At 37.7% G+C, this 26248-nt stretch overlaps 1 protein-coding gene across 5 annotated transcripts in view; it reads right to left on the bottom strand.

Annotated features, from left to right (window-relative positions):
• Positions 1 to 26248, bottom strand: part of CNOT2 (CCR4-NOT transcription complex subunit 2) — a 158534-nt gene that overhangs the window by 104267 nt on the left and 28019 nt on the right. Inside the window, exon 2 of one of the 5 annotated variants that reach the window (XM_049883878.1) lies at positions 12939 to 13056. The exons of 3 other annotated variants lie outside the window; for them this stretch is intronic. The gene's annotated coding sequence lies outside the window, so the exon portion shown is untranslated. Of the gene's footprint in view, positions 1 to 12938; positions 13057 to 26248 lie in introns of those variants that run through there. One more of the 5 variants, XM_049883879.1, reaches the window with a different exon arrangement.

Here is a 26248-nt window from a genome sequence, read left to right as displayed (position 1 = left end):
GAGATTCCATCTCACCCCAATAAGGCTAGCATTAATGTAAAAAACACAAAATAATATATGTTGGAGAGGCTGTGGAGAGGCTGGAACACTTACACACGATGGTGGGAATGTAAAATGGTACAACCATGTTGGAAATCAATGTGGTGCTTCCTTAAAAAGCCAGAAACAGAAATAACATAAGATCCAGCAATCCCATGCCTTGGAATATATCCTAGAGAAGTAAGAGCCATCACATCAATAGAAACATGCACACCCATGTTCACTGCAACACTGTTCACAGTAGCAAAAAGATGGAAACAATGTAGGTGCCCATTAACGGGTAAATGGATAAACAAATTATGGTATATTCACACAATGGAATACTATGCAATGATAAAGAACAACAGTGAATCCTCGAAACATCTCAAAACATACATGAATCTGGAAGACATTTTGCTGACTAAAATTAGTCACAAAAGGAACAAATACTGTATGAAGCCACTATTATAAGAACTCAAGAAAAGGTTTAAACAGTAACACATTCTTTGATCATTATGAGGGTGGGGAGGGAGGGAGAGGGGTAATCACTAACTAGACAGTACACAAGAATTATTTTTGGTGAAGGGAAGGACAACACACAATACAGGGGAAGTCAGCACAACCACATTACACCAAAAGCTAGTAAGTTTCTTGATTACGATCAAACACTTCAAGGGACAGAGTAGCAGGGGTGAACCATGCAGCTGGGGACCATGGTTTCAGGGGACATTTAGGCCAACTGGCATAACAAAATTTATTAAGAAAATATTCTGCATCTCACTTTGGTGAGTGGCATCTGGGGTCTAAAAAGGTAGTGAGCCAAGCAAGCAGCCATCTAAGATTCAACGACTGGTCTCAACCCACCTGGAGCAAAGGAGAATGAAGAACGTCAAAGACATAAGGAAAATATGAGCCCAAGAGACAGAAAGGGTCACATAAACCAGAGACTCCATCAGCCTGAGACCAGAAGAACTAGACAGTGCCGGCTACAAGCGATGACTGCCGTGACAGGGAACACAACAGCAAGTCTCTGAAGGAGCAGGAGAAAAGTGCAGTGCGGAACTCAAATTCTAGTAAAAAGACCAGACTTGATGGTCTGACTGAGACTAGAGGGACCCTAGAAGACATGGCCCCCAGACCTTCCGGTAGCCCAGAACTAAAACCACTCCCGAAGCCAACTCTTCAGACAAAGATTAGACTGGACTATAAGATATAAAATGATATGGTGAAGAGTGTGCTTCTTGGCTCAAGTAGATACATGAGACTAAATAGGCAGCTCCTGTCCTGAGGCAAGATGAGATGGCAGAAGGGGACACAGGAAATACAGGGTGGAGAGGAGGAATGTGCTATGACATTGCAGGGAGAGCAACTAGGGTCACATAAAAATGTGTGTATATGTTTTTGTATGAGAAACTGACTTGAATCATAAACTATCACTTAAAGCACACACACACACAAAAAGAACATTTCAAGATCTATCCTGAAGTACAACGCTGTTAGTGACAGGATAATATCCATACACCTACAAGAAAAGACCAGTTAATATGACTATTTTTCAAATTTAGGCACCAACCACTGAGGCCAAAGATGAAGAAATTGAAGATTTTTACCAACATCTGCAGCCTGAAATTGATCGAACACACAATCAGGATGTATTGATAATTACTGGTGATTGGAATGCGAAAGTTAGAACCAAAGCAGACAGACTGGTAGCTGGAAAATACGGCCTTGGTGATAGAAATGATACCAGAGATCGCGTGACAGAATTTTGTAAGACCAACGACTTCTTCATTACACATACCTTTTTTCACCAACATAAACAGCAACTATACACGTGGACCTTACCAGATGGAATACACAGAAATCAAGTCAACTACACTTGTGGGAAGAGACGATGGAAAAGCTCAATATCGTCAGTCAGAACAAGGCCAGGGGCTGACTGCAGAACAGACCATCAATTGCTCATATGCAAGTTCAAGCTGAAACTAAAGAAAATTAGAACAAGTTGGCGACAGCCAAAGTACAACCTTGAGTATATCCAACTTGAATTTAGAGACTACCTAAAGAATGGATTTGAAACCTTGAACACTAATAACCAAAGACCAGACGAGTTGTGGAATGATACTGAGGACATCATAAATGAAGAAAGCAAGATGTCATTAAAAAGACAGGAAAGTAAAAGACCAAAATGGATTTCAGAAGAGACTCAAACTTGCTCTTGAACATCGAGTTGCTAAAGCGAAAGGAAGAAATGATGACGTGAAAGAGTTGAACAGATTTCAAAGGGCAGCTCGAGAAGACAAAGTATTATGATGACATGTGCCAAGACTTGGAGATGGAAAACCAAAAGGGAAGGACACACTCTGCATTTCTCAGGCTGAAAGAACTGAAGAAAAAATTCAAGTCTTGAACTGCACTACTGAAGGATTTTATGGGGAAAATATTAAATAACTCAGGGAGCAAGAAAAGAAGATGGAAGGAATACACAGAGTCACTGCACCGAAAGAACTGGTTGACATTAAACCATTTCAGGAGGTACCATATGAGAAGGAACCGATGGTACTGAAGGAAGAAGTCCAAGCTGCGCTGAAGGCACTGGCAAAAAACAAGTTCCCAGGAATTGATGGAATACCAACTAAGATGCTTCAACAAACGAATGCAGCACTGGAAGTACTCACTCATCTATGCCACGAAATTTGGAAGACAGCTACCTGGCCAACTGACTGGAAGAGATCTATATTTATGCCTACTCCCAAGAAAGGTGATCCAACCGAATGTAGAAATTATTGAACAATGTCGTTAATATCACACGCAAGTAAAATTTTGCTTAAGATCATTCAAAAGCGGCTGCAGCAGTATATCGACAAGGAACTGCCAGAAATTCAAACACAATTCAGAAGAGGACGCAGTGCCAGGGATATCACTGCTGATGTCAGATGCATCCTGGCTGAAAGCAGAGAATACCAGAAAGATGTTTACCTGTATTTTATTGACTATGCAAAGTCATTCGACTGCGTGGATCATAACAAATTATGGATAACATTGCAAAGAATGCGAATTCCAGAACACTTAATTGTGCTCATTAGGAACCTGTACACAGATCAAGGTGCAGTTGTTCAAACAGAATGATGGAATACTATATGGTTTGAAGTCAGGAAAGGTGTGTCAGGTTGTACTCTTTCACCATATCTACTCAATCTGGATACTGAGCAAATAATCTGAGAAACTGGACTATATGAAGACCTGAGCATCAAGACTAGAGGAAGGCTCATTAACAACCTGTGTTATGCAGATGACACAACCTTGCTTGCTGAAAATGAAAAGGACCTGACACATTTTACTGATGCGGATCAAACACCACAGCCTTCAGTATGGATTACACCTTAATGTAAAGAAAGCAAAAATCCTCACAACTGGACCGATAGGCAACATCATGATAAACGGAGAAGCGAATGAAGTTGTCAAGGATTTCATTTACAGTCAGCACCCATGGAAGCAGCGGTCAAGAAATCAAACCACGCGTTGCACTGGGCAAACCTGCTGCAAAAGACCTCTTTAAAATGTTGAAAAGCAAAGATGTCACCTTGAAGACTAAGGTGTGCCTGACCCAATCCTTGGTGTTTTCAATCGCCTGTTACGCATGTGAAAGCTGGACGATGAATGAGGAAGATTGAAGAACCGACATCTTTGAATTGCAGTGTTGGTGAAGAATATTGAATATACCGTGGACTGCCAAAAGAACAAACAAATCTGTCTTGGAAGAATTACAACCAGAATGTTCTTTACAAGCAAGGATGGAGAGACTATGTCTCACACACTTTGGACATGTTGTCAGGAGGGACCAGTCCCTGGAGAAGGACATCATGCTTGGTAAAGGAGAGGGTCAGCAAAAAAGAGGAAGACCTCAATGAGATGGACTGACACAGTGGCTGCAACAATGGGCTCAAGCATAACGATTATGAGGATGGCACAGGACTGGACAATGTTTCATTCTGTTGTTCATAAGGTGGCTATGAACCCAAACTGACTTGACGGCACCTAACAACAACAACACACATAAGAAACCAAGGCAGGCAAAGTAAAATTAAAGAATTTCTGTTACACAGCATACTTCGGCTGGGAAAACTGTCATACACACATATTAACTAAAACATATTAACTAAAAATAATTTTCTTGAACATTTTAATAATATAGGTGTAGTGGGTTGAACTGTGATCCCAAAAACATGTCCTCAGTGAGTGTGAACAGGACCTTATTTGGAAAGAGAGTCTAGAAAAGGATGAACTCTAAATCTAAAGACTGGTGTTTCATTTTATAAGGAGAGGACAATTTGGAGACACACAGACATGCACAGACGGAAAAAGGTCATGTGAGGAAGGAGGCAAAAAATGGAGTGATAAAGCTACGTGCCAATGAACTCCAAGGATTCAACCAAAACCTTGGAAGAAGCAAGGAAGGATTCTTTCCTACAGTGGTCAGAGAGCATGGCCCTGATGAATCTGACTTCAGTCTTCTACCCTCCAGAACTGCAAGAGAATAAATTTGTTTTTTAAGTCAAACTGTTTGTGGTAATTTGTTATGATAGCCCTAGAAAACTAATGTTACGTACGGGTTTCAGAAGTCTGTAATTAACATATAAAATGAAAACGTGTCTATATAAAGGAAGAAGTAAACCAACAGTATTACCTTGAAATCAATTTACTCTCTGGCTGTCATAATTTAATGTCTTATGACAATTTTGTATTTATCTCCTATTCTCTGTAGTGGCAGCCTTCCTGATGCACTAGCTCCAATACACATGTGAAGTTCTAGCACACATATTTCAAGGGCAGGTGTAGGCATCTGATAATACAGAATCATTATAAGCAGGGAATCCGCAGATCTGTCCTTTTAAAAGGTCCAGCATCCCAAGATATAGACATTTTCTATTACCAAGTCTTAAAAGTCTCCAAAATTATAATAAGGTATGACTGAACTTAAATGGCAAAAGTTCAATAACTTTTGATCAACAGACTTGAAAATTAAAAGCTTTGTCTTAGGCTTAAATGAATTTGGGGTTCAAAATTAAGACAATTAGACAGTGGGGTCTTTCTAGACTTAGTGCTGCCTAAAACATATGTTATGTCTACACAAGTTGCTTAACCTCTCAATGACTGAATTTCCTCATACATGAAGTTAGTAATCTGCATGGTTTATTTCATAGCTATGATCAAATAAGTTTGTGAACTACATTTATAGTACACAGAACCTCATTTAAGTGTAAAATTCATTCAACTTTTTATTTCAGTGTTTAAATAACCAAATTAGTACTAATTGCCTGTAAGTTTCGAGCTAAAGTATCAAGATTAAAAAATATATATATCAAGATTAGTAAAGTGTATTTAATACATAAATAAAAATTGGCTAAAAATCCACAAGAGTTTCCAAATGGTGAAGTAACATCTTCCAAAGCAGTCCCTCTAAAATATGACCAAATCAAATTAACAGCCCCACAATCCACCGTGGAACAGACACACTGGTTCTATTAATTCCACAAAGGAACCTGTATGAGTTGTAACGTATAAGTAAAACTGCTTAAAACACAAATAACAGCTTTCTTATACCTTATTCGGAAACTCCAGTGCCATAGTGGTTAAAGAGTTCAGCGGCTTACCAAAAATGTTGGCAGTTCAAATCCACCAGGCTCTCCTTGGAAACCCTATGGGGTAGTTCTACTCTGTCCTACAGGGTCACTATGAGTCAGAATCGACTCAACAGCAATGGGTTTGGTTTGGGGTTTGGCATATCTTATTCTTGGAAACCCTGGTGGCGTAGTGGTTAAGTGCTACAGCTGCTAACCAAAAAAGGTCGGCAGTTCGAATCCACCAGGCGCTCCTTGGAAACTCTATGGGGCAGTTCTACTGTGTACTATAGGGTCCCTATGAGTCGGAATCCACTCGATGGCAGTGGGTTTGGTTTGGGTTTATACATTATTCTTACTACACCTCAGTAGAATGGCTCTAAGGTCATTAAACATTGCATTTTACGTCAGCAACTGAACATACCACATTAGATGTTAATCAGAAACCTGAAAAGTCACAGCTCTAACAATTTTTGCAGGTAATACATATTTTTCTCATAACACTTTATATAAATGGTTTATTCTATCAATGAGGTTATTAAAAACTAATTCGTACCAACCCATTACCCGCTGCCGTCAATTCCGACTCATAGCGACCCTATAGGACAGGGAAGAACTGCCCCCATAGAGTTTCCAAGGAGCACCTGGTGGATTCGAACTGCCAACCTTTTGGTTAGCAGCCATAGCTCTTAACCACTACACCATCAGGGTTTCCACCAACCCATTAGGCTTACCAAATTTCCTCATAAAAAAAAAAAAAGATGAATCAAGTGATGGGGGAAAGTTATGTAGCTTTTTTTTTTTTTAAGGAAAAGTATTGTGAAAGTTGCTCCTAAAATTAAAAATATATATATATGCATTAAAGTATACTTTTTAATACTAAAAATATTTATCTTTCCAGTTTTCTTAAAAAGACTATCAAAATAAAGAAAGCTGAAATAAAAAGGTGCAGAAAGTAATTATCGCTATACATTTAAAGAAGATACTATAATAGTCTGAGAACACTAAATGGGCATTTTCCAAACCTCTTAAAGCTTAGTTCTTGAAAAAGACAAAAGGAGCACTGGTACACTTTTTCATCTGTGACAGACAAGGGAACGGACTGGGATACTCTGCAGGAATGGTGGTACATGACTGGTCAAAGAATGCACATACAAAGCAGAAGTCAACAAAAGGCATATTTAGAGAGGGCAGAAGTAGACTAAAGTATTTACGTTGTTCTTATCCCAGGATGCACATTAGAATCAGATAGACAGCTTTAAAAAATATTGCTATCCCCTCCCCCAACACATCTCTCTACCCTAATCTAACTGGCTATGGATGAAAGCTGGTCATCAGACTCTTTTTAAAGAACTCCAGATGATTCTAACACACAGCCAAGGTTAAGGCTGTCAGGATTAAGACTGTCCAGGGAAGTGAAATTAAGAAATGTTTTCCTAGCTCAACTGTCATTAACAGTTTGTAAAGAAAATATTCTACATTCTACTTTGGTGAGTAGCATCTGAGGTCTTAAAAGCTTCTGAGTGGCCCTCTAATATACTCCACTGATCCCGCCCTGTCTGCAACAAGGGAGAATGAAGAAAACTAAAGACACAAGGGAAAGGTTAGTCCAAAAGACTAATGGACCACAACTACCACAGCCTCCACCAGAGTCCAGCACAACTAGATGGTGCCCGGATACCACCACCAACTGCTCTGAAAGGGACCATAATAAAATGTCCTGGACGGAGCTGGAGAAAAATGTAGAACAAAATTCTAACTCACAAAAAAAGACCAGACTAACTGGTCTTATGGAGACTGGAAAAACCCCGAGAGTATGGCCCCTGGACACCTTTTTAACTCAGCACTGAAGTTACTCCTGAGGTTTGCCTTTCAACCAAAGATTAGAGTGCCACATAAAACAAAACAAGACTAAATGGGCACACCAGCCCAGGGGCAAGGATGAGAAGGCATGAAGGGACAAGAAAGCTGGTAACAGGAAACCCAAGTTAAGAAGGGGAGAGTGTTAACACATCATGGGATTAGCAACCAACATCATAAAACAGTATATTAATTGTTTAATCAAAAACTAATTTGTTTTATAAATCTTCATCTGAAGTACAATAAATATAAATAAATGTTTTCCACAATCCCAATCAAAACTCCAACAGCTTTCTTATTAGAAATGGAAAAAACAATTCCCAAATTTATGTGGAATGGCAAGAGGCCCCAAATAACTAAAACAGCGTTTAAAAGAGAAGAACAAAGTAGGACTAACACGTCTGATTTTTTAATACATATTATACAACTACAGCAATCAAGATAGTCTGGTACAGGTATAACAACAGACATACAGACCAGTGGAACAGAGTTAAGAGTCCAGAAATAAACCCACACATCTATGGTCAAAACTGTTTTCTGACAAGAGTGCTAAGTCCATTTCATGGGGATAGAAATCTCTCTTTCATACTGCTGGGGAAACTGGATTTCCACATGCAGAAAAATTAAATAGGATCTATACCTCACACCATACACAAAAACAAATTAAAAGTGGATTAAGGACCTAAATGTGCAAACTAAAACCATAAAATTCTTGGAAGAAAATGCAGGGGAAACGCTGTTGGGCCTAGCTTTCAACAATGAGTTATGTAATACAGAAACAAAAGCACAAACAGCAAAAGACAAAATAAATAAATGGAACCTCATAAAAATTAAAAACTTCTGTTCATCAAAAGATTTTACCAAAAAAGTGAAAAGACAAGCTACTGACTTGGAGAATATCTTCCGAAACCATATACAGTTATACACCACTTAACATCCATGATATGTTACGTGATTTGGATGTTGTGCAAACATTGTGCCAAATCAGGTCCCTAGCGGCCGCTGTAACACTGTCCAGGTTGGCCTGGAGGGCATGGCCCATGAAACCTCGGTGTTGGAGACCCCCAGGGCCCAGGGTGGCCCGGTACAGTCAGCACAGGTTATCCTCAACCAAACACTCTGGCTTTCCCAAAGGACCATGCAAGTTTCCTTTTGTTTTGTTTGTTCCCGTTCTCAGATAGATGTCCCATTCTCCAATCAGGATTTCTGAACTCATCATACCCTTACGGGACCATGAACGTATACGTGTTCAGATGTTGCCCAGACATTATGCACCACATGATTGTATCTGATAAGAATCTAATAACCAAAATATATATAAAACTTTAACAACTTACCAACAAAAAGAGAAATGACCTGATCATAAAATAGACAAAGAACTTGAATAGACAGTTCACCAAAGAGGACGTTCAAATGGGCACCAAACACATGAAAAGATGGTCAACATCCTTAGCCATCAGAGAGATGCAAATCAAAATCACAACGAGGTACCATTTCATTCCAACTAGAAAGGCTAAGTAAAAAATAATAAATGTTGGCAAGAATGTGGTGAAATTGGAAACCTTATTCATTGAAGGTAGGAATGCAAAATAGAACAGCCGTTTGTGGGGGGGGAACTAAAACAGAACTACCGTGTGATCCAGCAATACCCAAAAAACTTGAAAGCGGAGACTCGAACAAAAATTTGTACACCAATGTTCATTACAGCACTATTCACAACAACCAAAAGGTGGAAACAACCTAAATGCTCATGAACTGATGAATGGATACACAAAACGTGCTACATACACAGATGTAGTTCCCAATTTACGACGTATTCCTGTTACAAAGAACCACACTTACAACTGTCTTTTTTTTTCGTTATACATCTTATCATTGGTAATGTGTACTACATACAAAGTTGCAGCGCATGATTTGCTGATGTCATCATTCTTAGATGTTCACTCACCAATGTTAAACACTATTATTTACTGTCCAAAACACTGCTGTATAGCAGGCTATGGCAATAACAATGAAAACTGAAAAGAAAAAAAAAAAAAAAAAGGTACTCAACTTATATCAAAATGAACTTAATGATGAAGTCGTAGGAATGGATCCTTTTCACAAGTCAGGGACTATCTGTACTACTCAGCTGGTAGAAGAAATGAAGTCTTACATGCTACAATATGGATGGAGTTGGAAGACATGCTGAGTGAAATAAGTCAATCACAAAAGGAAAAATATTGTATTACTTTACTTACATAAAAAGTAATTTAAAAAAAAGGCAAATGTATAGAAACCAAGGTTTATTAGTGGTCACTGGGGATGGGAAGAACAGGGAAATGAGGGGCTAGGGCAGTGGAAAAATCTCAATGATTCAGGGTAGGCTTGTACCACCAATTATTGTAATTCCTGTCAATAAGCTATATACTCGTAAAAAGTTGAACTGGCAAAAACTGTGTGATAGATATATTTACAACAACAACAACAAAAAAAGTGTAGCTACTGAAGCTGCTTAGGTACAACCAAAAAACTCATGGGATCTGGTTATCTGGTTTGGAGGTTTAGGGTCATGGTTTTGAGACAGACAGGGTTAACAAAAGAGCTGTTATAAGATTACCATCTAGAAGTTGGATAAACAGGAACCACACCCTGTCAACATGAGATAAGGCTGAAACAACCCAGGAATTACTGTATCTCCTTCTAAGTGTTTTTCTAGTCCCTTCCCCGTTTACAAGCTCCCGCATGGGCAGAACAAAGTGTGACCACTATTTAACCTTCCTTAGACCTCCGAAGATGGCTATGTAGCGCCAAAGATCAGTGCACCTGTGCTATATCCCATAATAAAGATGCCAAAGGCTGCCAAGAGGACTCCATCTTGAATACCAGCGGGTTCCATCTCAGATTCCAGATGCGCGTGACCTAATTAACATGCACTGACATTCTGAGAAGTACTACTGCCCCTTGAAAGAAGCTCACTAAATATTAATTACTCTATTGTCTCCACCGAACCTATATATGCCCTAGCCTTGCTTCCCTTTTCGAGTCAGTCTTTTGGAAAGGCTTAGTCCCCCGCTGACTCCTTTTGCTCGACTCAAGCAAAATAAATCTTAATGAAGATAAAGATTTGTCTTTCACGTGTATTCTTACTATAGAAAAGACAAGGACCCTCTGTGTCAGACTGACGACTAGTAACAGTTTCAAGAGACATCCCAGTTAACCAGTGATAGTGTTTAGTACTTCCATTTTACCTTCTAGGTCGGTGCATAGTGCCTGGTGTCTTAAAAGCTTGCAAGGCAATACAACTGATCTCTGTTCACCCAAAGCAACAGAGGAAAAAGGAGAGTCAGGAATGGGAGAAGGATATGGAATGTGAGGCCAACTGCCTCCATGAACAACTGCCTTCTCTGCAATGAAACCAGAAGAACTGGATGATGCCCGGCTACCATTACTGAACATTTTGATCAAAGATTCTACAGAAGAATCCTGATCAAAAGGGGGAAAATTTAGAACAGAATTTCAAATTTTCATGGGCTTCAGACTTTCTAGAGCCACGGGGATGGAAGAATTCCTAAACCATTGCCCTGAGATAACCTTTAAACAAACAAAAAAAATCCCGATGTCTTCCTAAAACCAAACAATAGTTTAGCTACACTAATAAAAAATGTCTGCCTTGAGCATTGTGCTCTTTTAAGTACTATCTACATGGACTCTGTTATGGATTGAATTGTGCCCCCCCAAAATGTGTGTCAACTTGGCTAAACCATTATTGTGTCATTGTCTGCCATTTTGTCAACTGATGTGATTTTCCTATGCTGTAAATCCCACCTCTATAATGTTAATGAGGCACAATCAGAGGCAGTTATGTTAATGTGGCACAGCTCAATCCACAAGATTAGGCTATAACTTAATCTCTTTTGAGATATAAAAGAGAAACAGAGAAGGAACAGCTAGTGAAGAGATGAAAACCAAACAGAGTGTGCTACATACCGTGAAAGTTAATTAAAAAAAAAAAAAAAGATTCAAGGAAGAGAGTATTAAACTGTTTCAAATACTGTTGATAAAAAAATATATGAAAACTAATCTTTGAGTTTAACAACACAGTGGTTACCTGGCAATCTTGGCAAGAACTGTTTTGATGGGGTGGTGGAAATAAATCCCTGACTAGATAGGGTTCACTAGAGAATAGGCAGAGAGGAATTGGAAACAAAATATAGACATTTTTTCCAAAGGATTTTTTTTGTCATAAAAGTAAGCAGAGAAATGCGGAGTGGCTAAAGGAAACATGGAGTCAAAAGAAAACTTTCATAAGCTACGAAACATAGCAGAAGGAAAAACTGATGGCGCAAGATAAAGGGTGAATTCCTGGAGTGACGACCTTCACCAGGTGTGAATGGAATCTAGAAGAAAAGACTGGCCTTAAAAGGCACAAGGACAGATGATTAATAGTAATAGAAAGAAGAATAGTACAGGTTCATGTAGGTGAATAAATATAGTGTGAGAACTTACGGGAAGTTCTCATCTGGTGGCTTCTGTTTTCTTAGTAAAATAAGAAATGAGGTCATCAGTTGAGACTGAGAAATACAGGTGGTGTTGAGGAAGGAGGAAATGGTGTGAAAAAGACTTAGAAAGTCTTCTAAGAAAGTAGGAGTATGAACAGATTAGAAAAATAAAATAGAATTGTCAAGTAGCACTAAAGTCCCACTTGAGGTCCGTGTTCATCACTGTGTTCTCCAGCCAATGTTGCTGTAGGGATGTAGGAACAGGGTAGACAGAGTTGGATTTAACCACGGTGAGGGTTCTGCCAGGTGAATGAAGTATAAGGGAGGCCATCATTAACCTACCAGGTTCAAGTTATATTGGACTTCTTTGTGTTTCTCAAACATATCAACTCAGTGCTCAATTTAGGGTCCTTACATTTGCTGCTTCTTTACAATGATTTTATCACATATCTTCAAATGGCTGGCTTCTTCTTGAGATTAACATTTTGCTTAACTATCTCTCATCAGAGAGGCCTCCCCTGAACACCCATTATTTGATTTTTGTCCTTATTTGTTTATTGTCTCTCTCAATCCCTTGGAATGTAATCTCCTTACCAGAGGAACCATGTCTTTTCTGCTTATCACTATTATATCAAATACCTAAAATGGTTAACACATAGTAGATACATTAAACAAATGAGCCATAAAAAATATACTAAAAGCTTCACTAACTTTAATTTTATTAAAACATCATTTTCCTTAAAAGGACTACATCAGAAGCATCTTGTCTGATAGGATCAGCAACTAGAAGGGGGAGACAGCGTAAAAAAGCCTATAAAAACACAGGACATACACTTTCAGAAGAAAAACTAAAATTAGAGTAAAACTACAGTTAAAGTATTAGGTGTCTAAATCTATTGAGTTTCAACTCCAAGTAACACACTGATAAGACAGCACAGAAACTATAAAGAACTCTTACCCTGATATATCATACTGCAGTGACTTGCATGTTGCTGTGATGCTGGAAGCTATGCCACTGGTATTTCAAACACAAAGAGGGTCACTCATGGTGGACAGGTTTCCATGGAGCATCCGGACTAAGAAAGACCAGGAAGAAGGGCTTGGTGATCTACTTCTTAAAAAATTGGCCAGTAAAAACTTTACGAATAGCAGCATTACACTGTCTGATACACTGCTGGAAGATGAGCCCCTCAGGTTGGAAGGCACTCAAGAGCGACTGAGGAAGCACTGCCTCCTTAAAGTAGAGTTGACCTTAAAGACATAGATAGGATAAAGCTTTTAGGAGCTTCATTTGCTGATGTTGCATGACAACAATTACACTATTATTTCCATTAATAATCGGAACATGGAATGCATGAAGTATGAATCAAGGAAAATTGGCAGGCATAAAAAATGAAATGGAACACAGAAAGATCACTATCCTAGGCATCAGTCAGCCAAAATGGACTGGTATTGGCCATTCTGAATTGGACAATCATATGGTCTACTATGCCGGGAATGACAAATTCAAAAGGAATGGTGTTACACTCATCATCAAAAAGAATATTTCAAGATCTAACCTGAAGTACAATGCTGTCAGTGATAGGATAATATCCATACACTACAAGGAAGACCACTTAATATAGACTATTATTCAAATTTATGCACCAACCACTAAAGCCAAAGATGAAGAAATTGAAGACTTTTACCAACTTCTGTAGTCTGCTATTGATCAAACATGCAAAAAAGATGCACTGATAATTACGGGTGGCTGGAATGCAAAAGTTGGAAAGAAAGAAGGATCAATAGTTGGAAAATATGGTCTTGTGATAGAAATGACATCGGAGGTGGCATGACAGAATTTTGCAAGACCAACAACTTCTTCACTGCAAATACCTTTTTTTTACCAACATAAACGATGAGTATACACGTGGACCTCACGGATGGAATACACAGGAATCAAATCAACTACATATGTGGAGTTGATGGAAAAGCTCAATATCATCAGGCAGAACATGGCCAGGGGCCACCTGTGGAACAGACCATCAATTGCTCATATGCAAGTTCATGATGAAGCTGAAGAAAATTAGAACAAGTTCACGAAAGCCAAAATACAAGCTTGAGTATATCCCACCTGAATTTAGAGACCATCTCAAGAATGGATTTGACACAATGAACACTAATGATCGAAAATCAGATGATTCGTGGGATGACATTAATGACATCACACATAAAGTTCAAAAGGTCATTAAAAAGAAAGATAAAAATGGATGTCAAATGAAACTCTGAAACTTGCTCTTAAATGTGGAGCAGCTAAAGTGAAAGGAAGATATGGCGAAGTGAAAGAACTGAACAGAAGATTTCAAAGGACAACTCGAGAAGACAAAGTATTACAATGAAATGTGCCAAGACTGTGAGTTACAAAGCCAAAAGGGAGAAACACACTAGTCATTTCTCAAGCTGAAAGAGCTGAAGAAAAAAATTCAAGCCTCAAGTGCTATATTGAAAGATTCTATGGGCAAAATATTAAACGACACAGGCAGCATCAAAAGAAGATAGAAGGAATACATACAGTCACTGTACCAAAAAGAACTGGTCGACGTTCAACCATTTCAGGAGGTAGCATGTAATCAAGAACCAACATTACTGAAGGAAGAGGTCCAAGCTGCACTGAAGGCACTGGCAAAAAACAAGGTACCAGGAATTGACGGAATACCAACTGAGATGTTTCAACAAACAGATGCACCATTGGAGGTGCTCACACATCTATGTCAAGAAATTTGGAACACAGGTATACCCGGCCAACCGATTGGAAGAGATCAATATTTGTGTCCATTCCAAAAAGGATGATCAACAAAATATGGAAATTATCCAATATTATTAATGTCACGCACAAATAAAATTTTGCTGAAGATAATTCAAAAATGGTTGCAGCAGTACACTGACAGGGAACTGCCAGAAATTCAAGCTAGATTCAAAAGTGGACGTGGAACAAGGGATATCACTGCTGATGTCAGATGGATCTTGGAGAGAGCAGAGAATACTAAAAAGATGTTTACCTGTGTTTTATTGAATCTGCAAAGGCATTCAACTGGGTGGATCATAATTAATTATGGATAATATTACGAAGAATGGGAATTCCAGAACACTTAATTGTGCTCATGAGGAACCTATACATAGACCAAGAGGCAGTAGTTTAAACTGAACAAGGGGATACTGCCTGGTTTGAAATCAGGAAAAGTGTGGATCAAGATTATGCGTGAGTTACAAAGCCAAAAGGGAGAAACACACTAGTCATTTCTCAAGCTGAAAGAGCTGAAGAAAAAAATTCAAGCCTCAAGTGCTATATTGAAAGATTCTATGGGCAAAATATCAAACGACACAGGCAGCATCAAAAGAAGATAGAAGGAATACATACAGTCACCATGCTTTGATTCAAAGTGTATGCTGAGCAAATAGTCTGAGAAACTGAACTACATGAAGAACAGGGCATCAAGATTGGAGGAAGACGCATTAACAATCTGTGATATGCAGATGACAGAACCCTGCCTGCTGAAAACAAAAAGGACAAAGAAGAGAACGTGAAGCACTTACTGATAGAGATCAAAGACTACAGCCTTCAAAATGCATCATACCTCAACATAAAGAAAACGAAAATCCTCACAATTGGACCAATAAGCAACATCGTGATAACCAGAGAAAAGACTGAATTATCAAGGATTTCATTTTACTTGGATCCAGTGTCCCTGGAAGCAGCAGTCAAGAAATCAAACCACGCATTGCACTAGGCAAATCTGCTGCAAAAGACCTCTTTAAAGTGTTAAAAAGCAAAGATGTCACTTTGAGAACTAAGGTGTGTCTGACCCAACCCATGTTATTTTCACCTGACTCACATGCATGTAAAAGCTGGACAACAAATAAGGAAGACCAAATAAGAATTGCTGCTTTTGAATTACCGTGTTGGCTAAGAATACTGAATATACCATGGACTGCCAGAAGGAAGTCAGTCTTGGAAGAAGCACAGCCAGAATACCCCTTTAAGTAACTGTAGCAGTTTGCCACTTATAAGGGATACTTTTACTTCCAGCTAAGAAATACTAAGTAACTGTTGTTGCTGTTGTTAGGTACCTCCAAGTCAGTTCTGACTCATAGCGACCCGACAGGACAAAGTAGAACTAGAACTGCCCATTAGGGTTACCACGGAGCAGCTAGTGGATTTGACCTGCCAGCTTTTTGGTTAACAGTGGAGCCCTTAACCACTGTGCCCCTAGTGCTCCACTAAGCAACTAAATATACAGATTATTTCAACTAGGACTTTATCACAGATTTTGAAACAAGTATTCAAAATACTCAAAGGTCCTAATACTAACAATCGCAGATGTCTTCCTAACTCCCTTTTACTGAACATCTATATGTCAGGTAGTAAAGAAAGAGAACTCACTGAAAACTGCCCATAAGAAATGTAGAAAGAGAATCTATTTCTGGAATAAAAACACCATTTGTAAACATCCTAGGGTCAGAAATGTTTCTGAATTGTTCTCCAATAAGTTTTAAACTACTGATTAACACAAGGTCACAAATGTTAGTAATATTCAGATCTTTAATAGTGATATTCATTCACAAAGGAATGTATTTTTTATTAAACAATTTATATTTAAGACCACTACTTTCCATCTTTATCATCTCTTTCCTGAACTATCACAAGCCTCATAACTCATCTCCTTCCCTTCTCCTCTTGACTCTTTTACAATCTATTCTCCAAACTGCAATAGTTACGAATTTTTAAAAACATAAATAAGATCACATGTTCCCTGCTCAAAACCTTTCAATAGTTTTTCACTGTGCTTAAAAATCAAAACTTTAACCATGGCCTTGAATGATCTGATTCTCGCCTCCTGATCATATTCCTCACCTTTGTCCTCCTTGCTCACTTACACATTCCTTTCAGTACTTTGTAGTATATTTTTTTCTAAAAAGAAATCCTCTTTCCCAATCCCCCTTCACCATATTTATCATGTACCTTAACAACTCAATGTGATACTTTTGAGAATGAAAAGGTGTTAAAATCATGTCAAAACAAATGCAAACTAAAAATAAATTATGCCATTATTCTTCCATATTGTTTCCTTTATGGAATTTATTGCTATTTTAAATTAAATACTTGTTTGTAAATATTTAACAATAATAAACAAATACTCATATTTACTTTTGCTTCGTATCTAGTTAAGCAAAGAGACAGAATAGGGCAATGTTTACTGACCAATGTATCCTGAGGATTTTTCATATAGCAGATATTTAGTAAATATTTTTCAAGCAAATGAATGATGATAAGGATAAAATTATGTCTTCAACAAACATACAGATTGTGAAGGAGCTTTGCCACCTACCCAAGTAACCAAATAAGCCCACTCACCCTCAATAAAAGCTATCATTATCAGTAACAACATATCAACAATATACAGGCATTATAAAACAAGTGCCATGAATGTAATGTTTTGTGTTTAGAACATAAAGATTTTTTTCTGATTCTGTGGCCCAAAAAACATTTGTGTTGACCTTTTTGAACTGATATTAAAGGAATGATGCAATTTAGATAAAGACTGTGGGAAGAGCAGGATACCATGGTGGGCATTGTAAGCATTTCCTCAGATTTTAATATGTAAAGGTACTAGATATGATTAAGAAAAGCAAAACAGTATGTTTGGGCTGCTCAGTGTTTCTCAAGAACAGGTATACTATATGAGTTTGGGACGGAACTGCACTGAAAGACAGTTAGAACCCCTTATCCATGCCAGCAGCATCTACACAAATACTGTGATGAAAATTTTTTTTTTTACAAATCCCTTCAAGGTTGAACAACACTGGAAAGTAAAGTACTATGTTTTTGTAGAGAACTGACTGATAAGGTTGGAAAGAAAAACTAATGGCAGAATGTGGATACAATTTTAGGCAGAATACAGTTACCGTTGTGTTGAAGTTAAGAATCCTCAACATTAAAAGCCAAATATGATTTTCCTAGAAAAGCTACAGAATTTGAACTTTATTCATAATCAAAGAGACCTCTTGAAAAAAGCCTTCATCTGCCAATGATGACTGACTAAATTAGAGGAAAGGCTAAGGTTATTTGGAGTCTCCATGCCTTGTTTTCTAACCATTACCCTTCCCAATTAGACTAAAGCACCTGAAAGGCTATAAAGCTTATTTACCTCTATCTTACCATTTCAGTAATCCCTAACATGGAGTAGACAGAGTAAATGTCTGGTAGAATGACAAGAATAGGGGTTCTTATCCTGAGACCTACAAATCCTCAAAGAGGCTGCTGACTGAGAGTTCCATAAACTTGGATGAGAAAAAAAAAAATTACATCTTTATTTTTACTAACCACTAACTAAAATTTAAGGAAAACCAGTGGCACAGTGGGTAAAGCAATCAACAGCTAACCACCACTGACTCTCAGAGAGAAAGATGGGGCAGTCTGCTTTTGTAAAGATTTACAGACCCTATGGAGTCGCTATGAGTTGGAATTGACTTGACGGCAGTGGGCAACTGAAATTTAGTATTTCCTTAGTTAAAAATGTAGGCAACAAGCTACAGCTATACCTGTAACTTTTGTCACCAATATAAACCAGATATTTTCATACCATTTTAGTTGCTCCAAATCTCACATTATCACTTATGCTCATTACTATAGCCTAAAATTACCATATACCATTCAACTTGGTGTTAATATGTCCATATTACTAAATTTATTTATTCAACATTTTGCAAACTGCATTCCAATATAATTAGTGTCCTCATAAACCCACACGTTTAATTTTGTGCTTTAAAATATTATTTTCAGAAGGGGTCCACATGCTTCACCAGAGAGCCGAAAGAGTTCATTGTACAAAAAAGGATTTTAAGAACCCCTCTTTAGAACATCTGAGAATGGGCTGGGTTGATGACAGGAAGTTACGTAAAAACTACAGTACTTTAAGAGATGTAAAAAGCCTCAGAGTACATTTACCTGAAAACTCTTATTTTAAGGATAAAACAGAGTGAGGCCTGGTGAGAGTAAGTGACTTGTTGAAGGTCACACACACACACATACAGTTAAATAGCTATACGGCCAGAGAAAACAATCCTGGTGTCCTGACTTTCAATCCAGGAATAAATCAACTTTGATGTGTTTTTGCTATGAGAAAGCTAGACAAGGCAAAGACAACTCTGAAAATACACACCAGAAAGACATTAGGTAAAGAAATAAATTATAGAGGAGGAAGAGCTGGTTTAGAAAAGAAAATGATGGACTGAGGCATTGAAGCTTTTTAAAAATGAAGGCTACAGTATGAGTTGAAAATCCAAATGTTTACAAAAACTGGTCAGAAAACAAACTGGGAGCGCTTTCTGTGCATACTGAATATATATACATATTCTGAATGCCATTAAAATACATTGTCTCCTCCATTTTCCCTTTAAACATGCATTTCTTTTTTCTGATTTTGAGATGTGGGTAAAAATGAATATTTTCCTCCTGACTCTACTATAAAAAACAGAACAGCATAATCACAATAATAAATATCAAGTGACAGTATTAGTGTCAAGGAGACAACAGAAAGTAGCAAGAACAATGGCAACTGGAGAGTCAGCGAACTGCCTAGAGAAGACAGGTGCTTCTACTCAACTCTAGTTCATGGCTGCCAAGAAAACAACTGTCAACCCAGAATTCTTTATGGCACAAAAAGTGATGATGAAATACACATTCTCAGACTTGTTCAAAAAGAAAGGAAGTTACTTTGGACAAAGAGAAATGATACTAATTTGATACTGTCAAAAAAAAAATTTTTTTTTAATCTATCCTCATTATTCACCGAGTCTGTATTTAAGAATTTGCCTATTCATAAAAATTTACTTTATAACCCCCATATCAGGACATTTTCACCACCATTTACAGACCTGTAAAGTGACTAAAAATTTGAGTTGCCTGACACGCAGATTCCCAACTGAGGTCAAACAAGATAATGCTCTACCTTACTGTTTCAGATCTCATACTGTAAACAAGTGTCCTTTTTGCAGCCTGTTTAGTGCACATTTATTGCATTTTTGTACTTTTTGTTTTGGTGACTTAGCTGTTTAAAATGACCCTGAAGCACAGTGCTGAAGTACTGTCTGATGTTCCTAAGCACAAGAAGGTTGTGATAATGCCTTACAGGAAAATATGTTAGATAAGTTTCATTCAGACATGACTGACAATGCTGCTGGCCTTGAGTTCAATGCTAATATTTAACAATATGTATTAACTAAGGTGTCTTTAAGCAGAAACACACATAAAACATGGTGATGTACTGATTGTTGATAAAAATGTTGTGACCAGGGGCTTGCAGAAGCCTGACCCTGAATTTTCTCTAGGAGCAATGATTTAAAAGATTTAATATTCACTAACTCAGTGTTTGCAGTACTTTATAAGGCATAAGTACCACAAATAATGAGAATCATGCGGTCTACATGAAACTTTCTTTAAATATAATGAGACACATAGGTGAAAGGATGGAAAACATGTATCATGCAAAAAGTAAACAAATGAAAGCTAGAGTGGCTATATTAATATCAGAAAAAGACTTCAGGAGGAAAAAGTATCAGATAAAAATATAATAAAAAGGCCAATTCACCAAGAAGACATAACACTCCTAAATGTGTATGCGCCTAACAACAAAGTTTCAAAATAATACAACCCAAAACTGATCTGAAAAAAGGAATTGACAAAAACATGATTTGGAGATTTCAACACCCCTCCCTAATAATAACAGAACAAGCAAGAAGTTGACAAGGATATAGAAAAACAGAACATCATCAACCAACTGGATCTAACTGACATACATGGAACACCACATCCAACAACAGCAGATTACAAATTCTTCTCAGGGGAAGACGGCGCATTCACCAAAATAAACCCTACTGTGTCATAAAGGATGTTTTCTGACTATAATGGAATTACACTAGAAATTGATGAAAGGTAACTGAAATATCTACAAAAATGAAAATCAAACTACAAACATCTAAATAATCCATGGGTCAAAGAGACAAGGACCAAAGAAAATCAGAAATATTCTGTACTAATTAAAAACGATAAACACAAATTTGTGGAACACAGACAAAGCAGCATTCCAGAAGAAATTTAGGGCTTTCAGTGTTTCTATTTAAAAAAAAAAAGGGGGGGGGCTCTCAAATCAGCAACCTAATATAAACTTAAAAACTATAAAAATGACAAAATAAATATAAAGAAAGCAGAAGAAAATAATGTCAGATAAGAAAAGTCAATGAAACTAAAAACAATGAACCTATAAAGAAAAATCAATGAAACCAAAATTTTGGTTCTTTAAAAAAAATCACTAGGAAGACTGACAAAGAAAAAGACAAGTCATTATCAGGAAAAAAGGAGTTCTGTCACTACAGAACCCACAGACATTAAAACCATAATAAAGGAATATCAGAACAACTCTGCAAAAAAAAAAAAAAAATATTATTTAGATGAAATGAACCTATTCCACAATCAGTTCAGGCAACCAAAATTCAGAGGGAAGAGATATCAACCTGAACAGTCTCATATGCACTGGGGAAAAAAAATTGTACTTTAAAAACCTCCAGGCTCAGATAGTTTCATGAGTGAATTCTACCAAAAATTTAAATAAATAATGCCAACTCAACACAATGTCTTCCAGAAAATAGAAGATAATACTACCCAAGTCATTATTCGTAACAGCCAAAAAGTGGAAACAATCCAAATGTTCATCAACTGATAAGTGGATAAATAAAACGTGGTATATCCAAACAACGGAAATTATTCAACAATGAAAAGGAATGATACCCTGTTACATGTTTCATGTGAATGATACCTGAAAACATGCTAAGTCACAAAAAACACATGTTCCATTTAAATGCAAAGTACAGGATAAACAAATATAGACACAGAAAGTAGATTTATGGTCTGATCTGCAACCAATCATGGAAATGGTACAGGACTCGGTAGCATTTCATGCTGTTGTACGTGGAGTCGTCATGAGTCAGGGGCCAACTTGACAGCACCTACCAACAGCAGAAGCATCTGGTTCAGTGGCAGAAGTCTCTCCTTCCATGCAGAAAGACTGGGTTTGATTCCTGGCCAACACACCTCATGCGCAGCCACCACTCACCTGTCAGAGGAGGTCTGCATGGTGCTGCAAGGCTGAAACAGTTTCAGTGGAGCTTCTAGAATAAGACAAACCAGGAAGAGAAGCCTTGCAATCTACTTTCAAAAATAAGCCTATGAAAACCCTATGGATCACAGTGGTCTGATCATGCGGTTGGCACAGGACCAGGCAGCATTTTGTTCGGTTGTGCCTGCAGTCACCATGAGTTGGGGACTGATTCAACAACAGCTAACAATAACAATCACTAGGAGGAAGGGGTTGGGAAACAGTGGGGAGGGGCTACTAATAGGCCCTAGGTTTCTTTTTGGGGTAATAAAAGTTTTTTTTTTAAGTTGAACATAATGTGATATACTGAAAACTATTGAACTGTATACTTTAAATTGATTAACTGTATAAAAGTGATTATAATTCAATAAACCTATTACATAAAGTGTCAATATAATCCACCATATAAAACAGTAAAGAGCCAAATGATTATATGAACTACCAAAGAAAAATCATTTCATAAAATTTAACATCCATCAATCATAAAAAATTTATTGCAAACTAGGAATTGGCTGGAACTTCCTTAATTTAATAAAAGGCATTTACAAAAACTCATACCTATCGTTATACTTGATGATTAAAGACTAAATTTTTCTACTCTAAAAACAGGAGTCCCTGGGTGGCACAAACAGTTAAGCACTTGACTATTAATTGAATGGTTGGAGGTTCGAATTCACCCAGACGCACTTCAAAAGAAAGGACTGGAGATCCACTTACAAAAGGTTACGGCCAGTGAAAACACTATGAAGTGCAGTTCTACTTTGCAGGACATGGAGTCACCATGAGTCGGAATCGGTTGGAATCGACAGCAACTGGTTTAAGACTGGGAACAAGGCAAGGATGTCCTAAACATTGCAGCGCAAAACAAACAGAAAAAAAAAAAAAGGCATACAGATTGGAAAGGCAGAAATAAGAAACTTTCCCTATTTGCAGATGACATGATTGTGTAAAAGAGGCAAAACAAAGTCTATAAAAACACTCCTAGAACTACTTATGTGAGTTTTGCAAGGTGGCAGGACATAAGGTCACTGCATAAAAATAATCTTATTTCTGAATTGCTTTAGGTGAAGGGAAGGACAATGCTCAATACATGGAAGGTCAGCTCAACTGGACTGGACCAAAAGCAAAGAAGTTTCCGGGATAAACTGAATGCTTCAAAAGTCAGCGGAGCAAGGGCGGGGTTTGGGGACCATGGTTTAAGGGGACTTCTAAGTCAATTGGCAAAATAATTCTATTATGAAAACATCCTGCATCCCACTTTGAAATGTGGCGTCTCGGGTCTTAAATGCTAACAAGCAGCCATCTAAGATGCATCAATCGGTCTCAACCCACCTGGATCAAAGGAGAATGAAGAACACCAAGGTCACAGGATAACTATGAGCCCAAGAGACAGAAAGGGCCACATGAACCAGAGATCTACATCATCCTGAGACCAGAAGAACTAGATGGTGCCCGGCCACAATCGATGACTGCCCTGACAGGGAGCACAACAGAGAACCCCTGAGGGAGCAGGAGATCAATGGGATGCAGACCCCAAATTCTCACAAAAAGACCATACTTAATGGTCTGACTGAGACCAGAGGAATCCTGGTGGTCATGGTCCCCAAACCTTCTGTTGGCACAGGACAGGAACCATTCCCGAAGACAACTCATCAGACATGAAAGGGACTGGACAGTGGGTAGGAGAGAGATGCTGATGAAGAGTGAGCTATTTATTATCAGGTGGACACTTGAGACTGTGTTGGCATCTCCTGTCTGGAGGGGGAATGGGAGGATAGAGAGAGTTGGAAGCTGGCAAAATTGTCATGAAAGGAGAGACTGGAAGGGCTGACTCATTAGGGGGAGAGCAAGTGGGAGTACGGAGTAAGGTGTATATAAACTTATATGCGACAGTCTGACTTGATTTGTAAACGTTCACTTGAAGCTCAATAAAAGTTAATAAAATTAAAAAAATAATAATCTTATTTCTGTATACCAGTAAGAGCTGGTAATAGTTCCAAATAGTTCCCCCCAAATGAAATATTTAGGTATAACTCTAACGAAACATATGCAGGATCTGTATACTGATAACTACAAAACACTAATGAATGAAATCAAAGAAATAAATAAATGGAGAGACATACCATATTCATAGATTAGAAGGCTTGCTAAAATTAAGATATCAACTCTCTCTTAGTTGACCTATAGAGTTTACACAATGTCAATCAAAATCTCAGCAGAATTTTTTTTTAAGGTAACGATGAACAGATTTCCATTAGGTATGAGGGAAATCCAAATTATAGCCACAATGAAATATCACTTCAAGCCTACTAGAATAACTATATTCAAATGTTCACCAAGCAACAAATGTTGACCAGACAGTGAAAAACTGGGTCCTTCATACACTGCTGATGAGAATGTAACACTGTTCTAGGTACTGGAATTAAAGACAAGACACTAAATAAAAATAAGGCAGACACGGTACCTCCTCTCGTGGAATTTCAATTCTAGTTAACAAGTAGTTAGAAGAAATGATGTTTGACAGTGATAAATGCTGGGACAGAGGGTATGAAGATATTGAGGGGAGGAATGCCAAGAAGTATTACTAGATAAAATTGATCAGGGATGATCTTTCTGAGGTTACAACTGATACGCCAGCTATCCCAAAACAGATACCTCACCTTTTCAATAAGAATTCTCTTAAAAACGTTTTTTCCTTCTATGTATTTTCCTTTTAAACAAAGGTGTTTTTCTATTAAACACCTGTAACTACCAACAAAATATTCTAATCCACAGAAAATGACTAACATGCCCATAAGTTAATATATTTATTATGAAAAGCCAAGAACACTAATTTTAATTAGTCTGGTCAGTCTTACCCAAAGTAAATAAACAATTTTCATTAGGTCTGAGTTTTTTAAATACTGAAATAACTCATCTATCCCTACCTTTGTTGACCCCCACAGAGTTTAAGGCACTCAAAATTGAGAAACACATGCCTAAATGAAAATGTTTCTGTGCTATGTGAATGTTTAAAATCAGAATACTAATTTTAAGGCTTTTAACTAAACTTTTAATACTTTTAAAGGCACAATTTATTATTGTCCCTCTTTCATTATCACCCATAACGCTATTTAATCTCCCACTTGTACTTTTTCTACTAATGACTTCCATTTTTCTTCTACATAATACATTTACAGACTGAACCATCTTATTTATTTATTTATTTATTTATTACTGTTTTCATCTGGCAACTCAGGCTACTGAATGTGTGGTTACATGTTTGGTTTAAGCAGTTATCAATAAGCCAATGAATCAACTAGACTTACCCTGTAAATTTTAAGAAAAAGATGTGACATAATGGCAAACAGTAAAATTTTATACTGAAAACACACACACACAAAAAACACCAAAAGATACCCTTTAAAACCTTGGTACCCTTATTGCAAAAATCCAATACCATACACAGAGAAACTTACTATCATTCCTTCAACATTTCAAATTTTTCAAGTGTGTAGCGAAGAATTAACTTTACACAGAGAGGTCTGGTCTCTGTCCCTGGTTTCTGGGTGGTAGCCTCTAAACTCATGGAATTTCCCCAGTGATTGGAGTATCTTTGTTACTGATGGTGGATCTCTTGGCCCACATCTGACAGTTTATATAATGAGGTGAGTCATTTTAGGCTCCTCAATAATTTATGCTAATAAGATGACTCATGGGAGCTGATCACGCCTGCAAGACCAACTATGTGATCAAAAGTCTGGAGCTTTGACCACTGTGATGTCAGCCCTCCCAAAAGAGGATGGAAGCTGGAGATGGAGTTCAGTCACCTGCAATGACTCAGTCAATCATGCCTATACAATGAAGCCTCAATAAAATCTCTGGACACAGAGGCTCAAGTGAGCTTCCTTGAGTCACAATACTCTGCATACTGTCACACAGCAATGTGCCTGGAGGGTGACGTGTCCAAACTCCACAAGAAGATAACGGAAGCTGTGCGTTTTAGACCTTCCCACACCTCACTCTGTTTCTCCCACTGGCTTGTTCTGATGCGTATCCGTTTGCTATAATAAATCTGTAAGTATGGCGCTTTCAGTGA

This window comes from Elephas maximus, chromosome 4 (assembly GCF_024166365.1).
Source record: "Elephas maximus indicus isolate mEleMax1 chromosome 4, mEleMax1 primary haplotype, whole genome shotgun sequence".
In the NCBI taxonomy this organism is placed as follows: domain Eukaryota; kingdom Metazoa; phylum Chordata; class Mammalia; order Proboscidea; family Elephantidae; genus Elephas; species Elephas maximus.
This window is presented reverse-complemented; position numbering and strand designations above follow the sequence as displayed.